A 14,318-nucleotide genomic window follows, 5' to 3' on the forward strand; every position below is an offset into this window, starting at 1 on the left:
ATAAAGATCATATGTCCTCTGTGAAAGCCTTAGGGCCGAATGTAAGGGTTAACTAAATTGTTTATAAAGCTTTGCACAGACTCCTCATGATCTTCATTTCCTTGTATAAGTTGAGAGCATTCGGTGCACAGAGTGAGCTCAACTCACCTTGAACCCGGATCTGGGAACCTGGCCAGTTCCCGTGGTCCACTTTTTAGTAAAGCAATTCAAGGACGCAGTCACATAATGAAGACGGAGTCAGCATATCTTAAACTGTAAATAAACTTCTTTTCTTAGCACAGTATAAAAGAAATGAATTCCTTTTTTTAGTACAGTATAAAGATAGTCCAGTGTTAATACAGTACAAAGAAGACAGTTTAGCGTTATGAAGAGAGAGAGAGACAACAGAAAGCTTCTAGCCTGAACTTGCGATTACCCGTGCCGGTGTTGCTGTGATTGGATTACCCGTGCTGCCGGTGTTGCTGTGATTACCCGTGCTGATTCTTATGCCGGTGTTGCTGTAATTACCCGTGCTGCCGGTGTTGCTGTTAAGTGGACAGAAGGCTTCCAGATTGACCTTGCGATTACCCGTGCTGATTCTTATGCCAGTGTTGATGTGGATGGTAATGTAAATATATATTTTTATATATATATAGTAAAGAAATCTCTTTTTCGTATATACTCTCGGCTGGTGTTTTTCCTCCCCACGAACCTGCCTGTTAAAACAAATCCAAGCTTGGTCTCTTTGGTATTTGTCTTGTACCAAAACAAATTGGCGTAGTCGGCAGGATTCGGGGAGAAGGGAAAGCAACATGCCTCTTTTTAAGCGAGAAATTAAAGCTGTAACTTGGGATATTCCAGGGTGGGATGATCCCACCTTCTCATCAGTAGCTCGTATGTGGGCTTGTGGAACAGGATTAAGTGAGAATTGGGATGGTCGTTTGCGATCCGCTGACCCTATGCAGGTGTGTGAAACGTTAGAGTTCGTTCCAGTGGAGAAAGGAAAAGAAATGGCAGCTGTAAGTCACCGAGGTTGGATCTTGTTATCTGCATATCGAAAGCAATATATAGACAGACAGAAGGTTATGCAAGAAAAATTGCAGCTGGAAAAAGAGTTGGCAGATTTACAAAGTAAATTATCTATGTTACAATGTCAAAACCTTATTTTGGGGGATCAGGTCAAAACATATCAGGGGGTAGCTGAAAAAGCTGCAGTGCGTTGTGCTCAGCACAAATATCGTAAAAGGAAGGGAAAGGTAAATGCTCAGAAGGTTCATGCAGTCATTGCTACCGCTAAGGCTGATTGGGATCCAGACACAATGGGAACATGATGGGTGGAAAATTCGAGACAAATCATTATGGGGAGCAGAAATATGGCAAAATATATAGGTTGTTTTACAATGTACTAATGTTTCTGTTTTTCATGTAGATGCTCACGCCTCTTTGGATTCTGTTAAAAAATTACACAATAAAAAGGCTGATTTCACTAAAATTAATTCCAATACCTATGCTGAAGATCATCTAAAATGTGCCCAATGGATACACGAGCATACTGGCCATACTGGGGCAAAACCATGTACAGGTGGGCTAATCAGAAAGGAATTTATCTCCCGCTTAATATTTGTAAAACTATTACATATCAGTGTCCTGTATGTAATCAGGAAAGGTTGCAGCAAGTTCCACGCATAGTAACTGGAGAATAAGCCCGAGAAAAACAATCTGCTCAAATTTGACAAATTAATTATGTGGGTCCACTGCCCATGTCCAAAGGCTGTGCTTATATTTGCACCATTGTTAACACGTATTCTGGTGTTCTTATTGGGTGTCCTTATAAAAGAGCTACTCAATTTAATACTTTAAAAACCTTAAATTACATAATATTATACTATGGAGCTCCTTTACAAATTCAAAGTAATAATAGATCACATTTCAAAGGTAAGTTAATAACAGATTATTGCGCCCAACATAACATGAAATGGATATATCATATTCCTTATTACCCCCAAGCTGCAGGATTAATTAAAAAAAAAAAAATGAATGGATTGTTAAAAGAAAAAACAAATTAAGAAAATCAGGAAACCCCAACTATTATGCCTGGAAAGATTTTTTATTATCTGCCTTAATGCAATTAAATAATCGCCCTTTAACTGATGGACAAACACCATTACAACACATGGTCAGTAGCACTTCTCATTTACAGGTGAAAACTCATTGTGTTGCCCTTGCTGTAATAAAATGGTGGAAATACCACCCTGATGCCATTCAGCCCTGGAATGCTACTAAACTAGCTGCTGGTTATGACCTATTTTGCTATTCCATTATTAAAATAGAAAGTAAAATGCATCAAACCATTCCTACAGACATAGGTATCCAAATACCCCCCGGTTATTATGGACAAATTGCAGCAAGGTCTAGTCTGACATTAAAAGAAATGATGATATTGGGAGGTATTGTTGACGCAGATTAGTATGGTAAAATTGAAATTTTATGCTATAATTCACAAGATGAGGGCCTTATATTACCAAAGGGACATCGGATAGCCCAGATTTTAATTATACCTGTAGTACAAAATACTACTTGAGAAAGCCAAAGAAATCCTCCACAAAATTTGCATCTTGGTTTTGGTAGCACCGAAACACCACTTAAACGAGGTGAACATGTATGGGTCCAATCATCACCTAATAAACCTTTACAGAAAGGAGAAATAATTGCATCTAAAAAAAATAATTGTGTCTATGTACTAATCCCACCTAATGATGTACCTGTCCTGATGCCCACTAACCATTTATATCATAGACCATAATTTTCATCAAAATTTGTACAGCTTTCTTTACAGATGTTCATAATCCTGATAACTGTACACCTCGCCATCGCCCTGATATCATCTCCAAGTCGTGAAGAAAACTTCTGGCTCTCGCTAGCGCGGGTGTTAAATGTTACTTCTTTCTGCCTGGAACAAGACCATCACCACCATTATATGTTGGAAAACTGTCTTCGACCAGTATGTAAACCTGCCAAAGATAGTAAAGAAATGACTTTCCTTGCACATTTCCCTGACAAGACTATATCCTATGACAATTGAGCTAATTGGGGAAAATCTTCATATACGTTGCCTGTAATCTATTTGCGGTTATATACTCCTAAAACAATTATTACCCCTAATGACACTTGTGTAAACTTTATTAATTGTACTACCCAGTGTAAACCTATACCTGGCACACTTTTGTGTAATACTACTCAAAATTACCCATCTGTTAAAGGCTATGTAACTTTACCCACTGGATGGTTTTTCACTTGTAATAGCTATACTTACAATTATATTCCAGCTAATGTCACAACCAATACTAAATGTTGCCTATCACGCATTTCTGTATTTCTCCCTACTCAGGATAGCATTGTACAGCTTAAACATAATAGTAGTAGAACCCGCCGATCCATACCTGTAGATCAGAAAACTTGTAATAATCAGATAACCTTCCTATCGGAAGCAGAAGGAGCAGCAATGATTGCTAGCGTAATTAGTACACTTTTCTTTGGGCCTATAAATCAAAGGCAGTTACAACACCTAGGATGTAATATGGCAAAGGCTTTAAATCAAACCTCTCAAGCACCAGCTCTATTAAATAATGAACAGCACAACTTACGACAAGCTATTTTAGACAATAGGGCCGCCATTGATTACTTATTATTATTCCATCACCAAGGATGTAAGAAAATCAAAGGAATGTGTTGTTTTAACTTAACTGATAATAGTCAAGAAATACAGGATAAAATTGACAAGCTCAAACAATTAATGCAAAAAATCAAACAAAATAAAGAGGAATGAAATTCGTTTAACTGGATCACTTCTTGGTTACCTACTGCTTGGTTAAAACAAATATTTCTTGTAAGTCTCCTACTCTTGACATGTTGTATTTTAATATGTTGCTTGCCTTCTTGTTACTCTGCGATCACTACTCAATATATATCGTCCAACCCATACTACACATAAAATGTAAATAAAGATCATATGTCCTCTGTGAAAGCCTTAGGGCCGAATGTAAGGGTTAACTAAATTGTTTATAAAGCTTTGCACAGACTCCTCATGATCTTCATTTCCTTGTATAAGTTGAGAGCATTCGGTGCACAGAGTGAGCTCAACTCACCTTGAACCCGGATCTGGGAACCTGGCCAGTTCCCGTGGTCCACTTTTTAGTAAAGCAATTCAAGGACGCAGTCACATAATGAAGACGGAGTCAGCATATCTTAAACTGTAAATAAACTTCTTTTCTTAGCACAGTATAAAAGAAATGAATTCCTTTTTTTAGTACAGTATAAAGATAGTCCAGTGTTAATACAGTACAAAGAAGACAGTTTAGCGTTATGAAGAGAGAGAGAGACAACAGAAAGCTTCTAGCCTGAACTTGCGATTACCCGTGCCGGTGTTGCTGTGATTGGATTACCCGTGCTGCCGGTGTTGCTGTGATTACCCGTGCTGATTCTTATGCCGGTGTTGTTTTAATTACCCGTGCTGCCGGTGTTGCTGTGATTACCCGTGCTGATTCTTATGCCGGTGTTGCTGTAATTACCCGTGCTGCCGGTGTTGCTGTTAAGTGGACAGAAGGCTTCCAGATTGACCTTGCGATTACCCGTGCTGATTCTTATGCCGGTGTTGATGTGGATGGTAATGTAAATATATATATATATATATATATGTATAGCAAATAAATCTCTTTTTCGTATATACTCTCGGCTGGTGTTTTTCCTCCCCACGAACCTGCCTGTTAAAACAAATCCAAGCTTGGTCTCTTTGGTATTTGTCTTGTACCAAAACAAATTGGCGTAGTCGGCAGGATTCGGGGAGAAGGGAAAGCAACATGCCTCTTTTTAAGCGAGAAATTAAAGCTGTAACTTGGGATATTCCAGGGTGGGATGATCCCACCTTCTCATCAGTAGCTCGTATGTGGGCTTGTGGAACAGGATTAAGTGAGAATTGGGATGGTCGTTTGCGATCCGCTGACCCTATGCAGGTGTGTGAAACGTTAGAGTTCGTTCCAGTGGAGAAAGGAAAAGAAATGGCAGCTGTAAGTCACCGAGGTTGGATCTTGTTATCTGCATATCGAAAGCAATATATAGACAGACAGAAGGTTATGCAAGAAAAATTGCAGCTGGAAAAAGAGTTGGCAGATTTACAAAGTAAATTATCTATGTTACAATGTCAAAACCTTATTTTGGGGGATCAGGTCAAAACATATCAGGGGGTAGCTGAAAAAGCTGCAGTGCGTTGTGCTCAGCACAAATATCGTAAAAGGAAGGGAAAGGTAAATGCTCAGAAGGTTCATGCAGTCATTGCTACCGCTAAGGCTGATTGGGATCCAGACACAATGGGAACATGATGGGTGGAAAATTCGAGACAAATCATTATGGGGAGCAGAAATATGGCAAAATATATAGGTTGTTTTACAATGTACTAATGTTTCTGTTTTTCATGTAGATGCTCACGCCTCTTTGGATTCTGTTAAAAAATTACACAATAAAAAGGCTGATTTCACTAAAATTAATTCCAATACCTACGCTGAAGATCATCTAAAATGTGCCCAATGGATACACGAGCATACTGGCCATACTGGGGCAAAACCATGTACAGGTGGGCTAATCAGAAAGGAATTTATCTCCCGCTTAATATTTGTAAAACTATTACATATCAGTGTCCTGTATGTAATCAGGAAAGGTTGCAGCAAGTTCCACGCATAGTAACTGGAGAATAAGCCCGAGAAAAACAATCTGCTCAAATTTGACAAATTAATTATGTGGGTCCACTGCCCATGTCCAAAGGCTGTGCTTATATTTGCACCATTGTTAACACGTATTCTGGTGTTCTTATTGGGTGTCCTTATAAAAGAGCTACTCAATTTAATACTTTAAAAACCTTAAATTACATAATATTATACTATGGAGCTCCTTTACAAATTCAAAGTAATAATAGATCACATTTCAAAGGTAAGTTAATAACAGATTATTGCGCCCAACATAACATGAAATGGATATATCATATTCCTTATTACCCCCAAGCTGCAGGATTAATTAAAAAAAAAAAAAATGAATGGATTGTTAAAAGAAAAAACAAATTAAGAAAATCAGGAAACCCCAACTATTATGCCTGGAAAGATTTTTTATTATCTGCCTTAATGCAATTAAATAATCGCCCTTTAACTGATGGACAAACACCATTACAACACATGGTCAGTAGCACTTCTCATTTACAGGTGAAAACTCATTGTGTTGCCCTTGCTGTAATAAAATGGTGGAAATACCACCCTGATGCCATTCAGCCCTGGAATGCTACTAAACTAGCTGCTGGTTATGACCTATTTTGCTATTCCATTATTAAAATAGAAAGTAAAATGCATCAAACCATTCCTACAGACATAGGTATCCAAATACCCCCCGGTTATTATGGACAAATTGCAGCAAGGTCTAGTCTGACATTAAAAGAAATGATGATATTGGGAGGTATTGTTGACGCAGATTACTATGGTAAAATTGAAATTTTATGTTATAATTCACAAGATGGGGGCCTTATATTACCAAAGGGACATCGGATAGCCCAGATTTTAATTATACCTGTAGTACAAAATACTACTTGAGAAAGCCAAAGAAATCCTCCACAAAATTTGCATCTTGGTTTTGGTAGCACCGAAACACCACTTAAACGAGGTGAACATGTATGGGTCCAATCATCACCTAATAAACCTTTACAGAAAGGAGAAATAATTGCATCTAAAAAAAATAATTGTGTCTATGTACTAATCCCACCTAATGATGTACCTGTCCTGATGCCCACTAACCATTTATATCATAGACCATAATTTTCATCAAAATTTGTACAGCTTTCTTTACAGATGTTCATAATCCTGATAACTGTACACCTCGCCATCGCCCTGATATCATCTCCAAGTCGTGAAGAAAACTTCTGGCTCTCGCTAGCGCGGGTGTTAAATGTTACTTCTTTCTGCCTGGAACAAGACCATCACCACCATTATATGTTGGAAAACTGTCTTCGACCAGTATGTAAACCTGCCAAAGATAGTAAAGAAATGACTTTCCTTGCACATTTCCCTGACAAGACTATATCCTATGACAATTGAGCTAATTGGGGAAAATCTTCATATACGTTGCCTGTAATCTATTTGCGGTTATATACTCCTAAAACAATTATTACCCCTAATGACACTTGTGTAAACTTTATTAATTGTACTACCCAGTGTAAACCTATACCTGGCACACTTTTGTGTAATACTACTCAAAATTACCCATCTGTTAAAGGCTATGTAACTTTACCCACTGGATGGTTTTTCACTTGTAATAGCTATACTTACAATTATATTCCAGCTAATGTCACAACCAATACTAAATGTTGCCTATCACGCATTTCTGTATTTCTCCCTACTCAGGATAGCATTGTACAGCTTAAACATAATAGTAGTAGAACCCGCCGATCCATACCTGTAGATCAGAAAACTTGTAATAATCAGATAACCTTCCTATCGGAAGCAGAAGGAGCAGCAATGATTGCTAGCGTAATTAGTACACTTTTCTTTGGGCCTATAAATCAAAGGCAGTTACAACACCTAGGATGTAATATGGCAAAGGCTTTAAATCAAACCTCTCAAGCACTAGCTCTATTAAATAATGAACAGCACAACTTACGACAAGCTATTTTAGACAATAGGGCCGCCATTGATTACTTATTATTATTCCATCACCAAGGATGTAAGAAAATCAAAGGAATGTGTTGTTTTAACTTAACTGATAATAGTCAAGAAATACAGGATAAAATTGACAAGCTCAAACAATTAATGCAAAAAATCAAACAAAATAAAGAGGAATGAAATTCGTTTAACTGGATCACTTCTTGGTTACCTACTGCTTGGTTAAAACAAATATTTCTTGTAAGTCTCCTACTCTTGACATGTTGTATTTTAATATGTTGCTTGCCTTCTTGTTACTCTGCGATCACTACTCAATATATATCGTCCAACCCATACTACACATAAAATGTAAATAAAGATCATATGTCCTCTGTGAAAGCCTTAGGGCCGAATGTAAGGGTTAACTAAATTGTTTATAAAGCTTTGCACAGACTCCTCATGATCTTCATTTCCTTGTATAAGTTGAGAGCATTCGGTGCACAGAGTGAGCTCAACTCACCTTGAACCCGGATCTGGGAACCTGGCCAGTTCCCGTGGTCCACTTTTTAGTAAAGCAATTCAAGGACGCAGTCACATAATGAAGACGGAGTCAGCATATCTTAAACTGTAAATAAACTTCTTTTCTTAGCACAGTATAAAAGAAATGAATTCCTTTTTTTAGTACAGTATAAAGATAGTCCAGTGTTAATACAGTACAAAGAAGACAGTTTAGCGTTATGAAGAGAGAGAGAGACAACAGAAAGCTTCTAGCCTGAACTTGCGATTACCCGTGCCGGTGTTGCTGTGATTGGATTACCCGTGCTGCCGGTGTTGCTGTGATTACCCGTGCTGATTCTTATGCCGGTGTTGCTGTAATTACCCGTGCTGCCGGTGTTGCTGTTAAGTGGACAGAAGGCTTCCAGATTGACCTTGCGATTACCCGTGCTGATTCTTATGCCGGTGTTGATGTGGATGGTAATGTAAATATATATTTTTATATATATATAGTAAAGAAATCTCTTTTTCGTATATACTCTCGGCTGGTGTTTTTCCTCCCCACGAACCTGCCTGTTAAAACAAATCCAAGCTTGGTCTCTTTGGTATTTGTCTTGTACCAAAACAAATTGGCGTAGTCGGCAGGATTCGGGGAGAAGGGAAAGCAACATGCCTCTTTTTAAGCGAGAAATTAAAGCTGTAACTTGGGATATTCCAGGGTGGGATGATCCCACCTTCTCATCAGTAGCTCGTATGTGGGCTTGTGGAACAGGATTAAGTGAGAATTGGGATGGTCGTTTGCGATCCGCTGACCCTATGCAGGTGTGTGAAACGTTAGAGTTCGTTCCAGTGGAGAAAGGAAAAGAAATGGCAGCTGTAAGTCACCGAGGTTGGATCTTGTTATCTGCATATCGAAAGCAATATATAGACAGACAGAAGGTTATGCAAGAAAAATTGCAGCTGGAAAAAGAGTTGGCAGATTTACAAAGTAAATTATCTATGTTACAATGTCAAAACCTTATTTTGGGGGATCAGGTCAAAACATATCAGGGGGTAGCTGAAAAAGCTGCAGTGCGTTGTGCTCAGCACAAATATCGTAAAAGGAAGGGAAAGGTAAATGCTCAGAAGGTTCATGCAGTCATTGCTACCGCTAAGGCTGATTGGGATCCAGACACAATGGGAACATGATGGGTGGAAAATTCGAGACAAATCATTATGGGGAGCAGAAATATGGCAAAATATATAGGTTGTTTTACAATGTACTAATGTTTCTGTTTTTCATGTAGATGCTCACGCCTCTTTGGATTCTGTTAAAAAATTACACAATAAAAAGGCTGATTTCACTAAAATTAATTCCAATACCTACGCTGAAGATCATCTAAAATGTGCCCAATGGATACACGAGCATACTGGCCATACTGGGGCAAAACCATGTACAGGTGGGCTAATCAGAAAGGAATTTATCTCCCGCTTAATATTTGTAAAACTATTACATATCAGTGTCCTGTATGTAATCAGGAAAGGTTGCAGCAAGTTCCACGCATAGTAACTGGAGAATAAGCCCGAGAAAAACAATCTGCTCAAATTTGACAAATTAATTATTTGGGTCCACTGCCCATGTCCAAAGGCTGTGCTTATATTTGCACCATTGTTAACACGTATTCTGGTGTTCTTATTGGGTGTCCTTATAAAAGAGCTACTCAATTTAATACTTTAAAAACCTTAAATTACATAATATTATACTATGGAGCTCCTTTACAAATTCAAAGTAATAATAGATCACATTTCAAAGGTAAGTTAATAACAGATTATTGCGCCCAACATAACATGAAATGGATATATCATATTCCTTATTACCCCCAAGCTGCAGGATTAATTAAAAAAAAAAAAAATGAATGGATTGTTAAAAGAAAAAACAAATTAAGAAAATCAGGAAACCCCAACTATTATGCCTGGAAAGATTTTTTATTATCTGCCTTAATGCAATTAAATAATCGCCCTTTAACTGATGGACAAACACCATTACAACACATGGTCAGTAGCACTTCTCATTTACAGGTGAAAACTCATTGTGTTGCCCTTGCTGTAATAAAATGGTGGAAATACCACCCTGATGCCATTCAGCCCTGGAATGCTACTAAACTAGCTGCTGGTTATGACCTATTTTGCTATTCCATTATTAAAATAGAAAGTAAAATGCATCAAACCATTCCTACAGACATAGGTATCCAAATACCCCCCGGTTATTATGGACAAATTGCAGCAAGGTCTAGTCTGACATTAAAAGAAATGATGATATTGGGAGGTATTGTTGACGCAGATTACTATGGTAAAATTGAAATTTTATGTTATAATTCACAAGATGGGGGCCTTATATTACCAAAGGGACATCGGATAGCCCAGATTTTAATTATACCTGTAGTACAAAATACTACTTGAGAAAGCCAAAGAAATCCTCCACAAAATTTGCATCTTGGTTTTGGTAGCACCGAAACACCACTTAAACGAGGTGAACATGTATGGGTCCAATCATCACCTAATAAACCTTTACAGAAAGGAGAAATAATTGCATCTAAAAAAAATAATTGTGTCTATGTACTAATCCCACCTAATGATGTACCTGTCCTGATGCCCACTAACCATTTATATCATAGACCATAATTTTCATCAAAATTTGTACAGCTTTCTTTACAGATGTTCATAATCCTGATAACTGTACACCTCGCCATCGCCCTGATATCATCTCCAAGTCGTGAAGAAAACTTCTGGCTCTCGCTAGCGCGGGTGTTAAATGTTACTTCTTTCTGCCTGGAACAAGACCATCACCACCATTATATGTTGGAAAACTGTCTTCGACCAGTATGTAAACCTGCCAAAGATAGTAAAGAAATGACTTTCCTTGCACATTTCCCTGACAAGACTATATCCTATGACAATTGAGCTAATTGGGGAAAATCTTCATATACGTTGCCTGTAATCTATTTGCGGTTATATACTCCTAAAACAATTATTACCCCTAATGACACTTGTGTAAACTTTATTAATTGTACTACCCAGTGTAAACCTATACCTGGCACACTTTTGTGTAATACTACTCAAAATTACCCATCTGTTAAAGGCTATGTAACTTTACCCACTGGATGGTTTTTCACTTGTAATAGCTATACTTACAATTATATTCCAGCTAATGTCACAACCAATACTAAATGTTGCCTATCACGCATTTCTGTATTTCTCCCTACTCAGGATAGCATTGTACAGCTTAAACATAATAGTAGTAGAACCCGCCGATCCATACCTGTAGATCAGAAAACTTGTAATAATCAGATAACCTTCCTATCGGAAGCAGAAGGAGCAGCAATGATTGCTAGCGTAATTAGTACACTTTTCTTTGGGCCTATAAATCAAAGGCAGTTACAACACCTAGGATGTAATATGGCAAAGGCTTTAAATCAAACCTCTCAAGCACTAGCTCTATTAAATAATGAACAGCACAACTTACGACAAGCTATTTTAGACAATAGGGCCGCCATTGATTACTTATTATTATTCCATCACCAAGGATGTAAGAAAATCAAAGGAATGTGTTGTTTTAACTTAACTGATAATAGTCAAGAAATACAGGATAAAATTGACAAGCTCAAACAATTAATGCAAAAAATCAAACAAAATAAAGAGGAATGAAATTCGTTTAACTGGATCACTTCTTGGTTACCTACTGCTTGGTTAAAACAAATATTTCTTGTAAGTCTCCTACTCTTGACATGTTGTATTTTAATATGTTGCTTGCCTTCTTGTTACTCTGCGATCACTACTCAATATATATCGTCCAACCCATACTACACATAAAATGTAAATAAAGATCATATGTCCTCTGTGAAAGCCTTAGGGCCGAATGTAAGGGTTAACTAAATTGTTTATAAAGCTTTGCACAGACTCCTCATGATCTTCATTTCCTTGTATAAGTTGAGAGCATTCGGTGCACAGAGTGAGCTCAACTCACCTTGAACCCGGATCTGGGAACCTGGCCAGTTCCCGTGGTCCACTTTTTAGTAAAGCAATTCAAGGACGCAGTCACATAATGAAGACGGAGTCAGCATATCTTAAACTGTAAATAAACTTCTTTTCTTAGCACAGTATAAAAGAAATGAATTCCTTTTTTTAGTACAGTATAAAGATAGTCCAGTGTTAATACAGTACAAAGAAGACAGTTTAGCGTTATGAAGAGAGAGAGAGACAACAGAAAGCTTCTAGCCTGAACTTGCGATTACCCGTGCCGGTGTTGCTGTGATTGGATTACCCGTGCTGCCGGTGTTGCTGTGATTACCCGTGCTGATTCTTATGCCGGTGTTGTTTTAATTACCCGTGCTGCCGGTGTTGCTGTGATTACCCGTGCTGATTCTTATGCCGGTGTTGCTGTAATTACCCGTGCTGCCGGTGTTGCTGTTAAGTGGACAGAAGGCTTCCAGATTGACCTTGCGATTACCCGTGCTGATTCTTATGCCGGTGTTGATGTGGATGGTAATGTAAATATATATATATATATATATATATGTATAGCAAATAAATCTCTTTTTCGTATATACTCTCGGCTGGTGTTTTTCCTCCCCACGAACCTGCCTGTTAAAACAAATCCAAGCTTGGTCTCTTTGGTATTTGTCTTGTACCAAAACAAATTGGCGTAGTCGGCAGGATTCGGGGAGAAGGGAAAGCAACATGCCTCTTTTTAAGCGAGAAATTAAAGCTGTAACTTGGGATATTCCAGGGTGGGATGATCCCACCTTCTCATCAGTAGCTCGTATGTGGGCTTGTGGAACAGGATTAAGTGAGAATTGGGATGGTCGTTTGCGATCCGCTGACCCTATGCAGGTGTGTGAAACGTTAGAGTTCGTTCCAGTGGAGAAAGGAAAAGAAATGGCAGCTGTAAGTCACCGAGGTTGGATCTTGTTATCTGCATATCGAAAGCAATATATAGACAGACAGAAGGTTATGCAAGAAAAATTGCAGCTGGAAAAAGAGTTGGCAGATTTACAAAGTAAATTATCTATGTTACAATGTCAAAACCTTATTTTGGGGGATCAGGTCAAAACATATCAGGGGGTAGCTGAAAAAGCTGCAGTGCGTTGTGCTCAGCACAAATATCGTAAAAGGAAGGGAAAGGTAAATGCTCAGAAGGTTCATGCAGTCATTGCTACCGCTAAGGCTGATTGGGATCCAGACACAATGGGAACATGATGGGTGGAAAATTCGAGACAAATCATTATGGGGAGCAGAAATATGGCAAAATATATAGGTTGTTTTACAATGTACTAATGTTTCTGTTTTTCATGTAGATGCTCACGCCTCTTTGGATTCTGTTAAAAAATTACACAATAAAAAGGCTGATTTCACTAAAATTAATTCCAATACCTACGCTGAAGATCATCTAAAATGTGCCCAATGGATACACGAGCATACTGGCCATACTGGGGCAAAACCATGTACAGGTGGGCTAATCAGAAAGGAATTTATCTCCCGCTTAATATTTGTAAAACTATTACATATCAGTGTCCTGTATGTAATCAGGAAAGGTTGCAGCAAGTTCCACGCATAGTAACTGGAGAATAAGCCCGAGAAAAACAATCTGCTCAAATTTGACAAATTAATTATGTGGGTCCACTGCCCATGTCCAAAGGCTGTGCTTATATTTGCACCATTGTTAACACGTATTCTGGTGTTCTTATTGGGTGTCCTTATAAAAGAGCTACTCAATTTAATACTTTAAAAACCTTAAATTACATAATATTATACTATGGAGCTCCTTTACAAATTCAAAGTAATAATAGATCACATTTCAAAGGTAAGTTAATAACAGATTATTGCGCCCAACATAACATGAAATGGATATATCATATTCCTTATTACCCCCAAGCTGCAGGATTAATTAAAAAAAAAAAAAATGAATGGATTGTTAAAAGAAAAAACAAATTAAGAAAATCAGGAAACCCCAACTATTATGCCTGGAAAGATTTTTTATTATCTGCCTTAATGCAATTAAATAATCGCCCTTTAACTGATGGACAAACACCATTACAACACATGGTCAGTAGCACTTCTCATTTACAGGTGAAAACTCATTGTGTTGCCCTTGCTGTAATAAAATGGTGGAAATACCACCCTGATGCCATTCAGCCC

At 38.0% G+C, this 14,318-nt stretch overlaps 1 long non-coding RNA gene across 8 annotated transcripts in view; it reads left to right on the top strand.

Moving 5' to 3' along the window:
* Positions 1-586: 586 nt before the first annotated feature.
* LOC135269893 (uncharacterized) overlaps positions 587-14,318 on the top strand; it is a 31,088-nt gene continuing 17,356 nt past the window's right edge. For 5 of the 8 annotated variants that reach the window (XR_010338130.1, XR_010338131.1, XR_010338137.1 and 2 more), the window contains exons 1-6: positions 587-4,642; positions 5,453-5,605; positions 6,849-8,624; positions 9,431-9,583; positions 10,827-12,665; positions 13,478-13,630. This is a non-coding gene — a long non-coding RNA (uncharacterized LOC135269893). Of the gene's footprint in view, positions 4,648-5,452; positions 5,606-6,848; positions 8,625-9,430; positions 9,584-10,826; positions 12,671-13,477; positions 13,631-14,318 lie in introns of all 8 variants that reach the window. The other 3 variants (XR_010338132.1, XR_010338135.1, XR_010338136.1) reach the window with 3 other exon arrangements.

Source organism: Aotus nancymaae, unplaced genomic scaffold (genome assembly GCF_030222135.1).
Source record: "Aotus nancymaae isolate 86718 unplaced genomic scaffold, 86718_ANA_hifiasm-v0.15.2.pri h1tg000058l, whole genome shotgun sequence".
NCBI classification, from domain to species: domain Eukaryota; kingdom Metazoa; phylum Chordata; class Mammalia; order Primates; family Aotidae; genus Aotus; species Aotus nancymaae.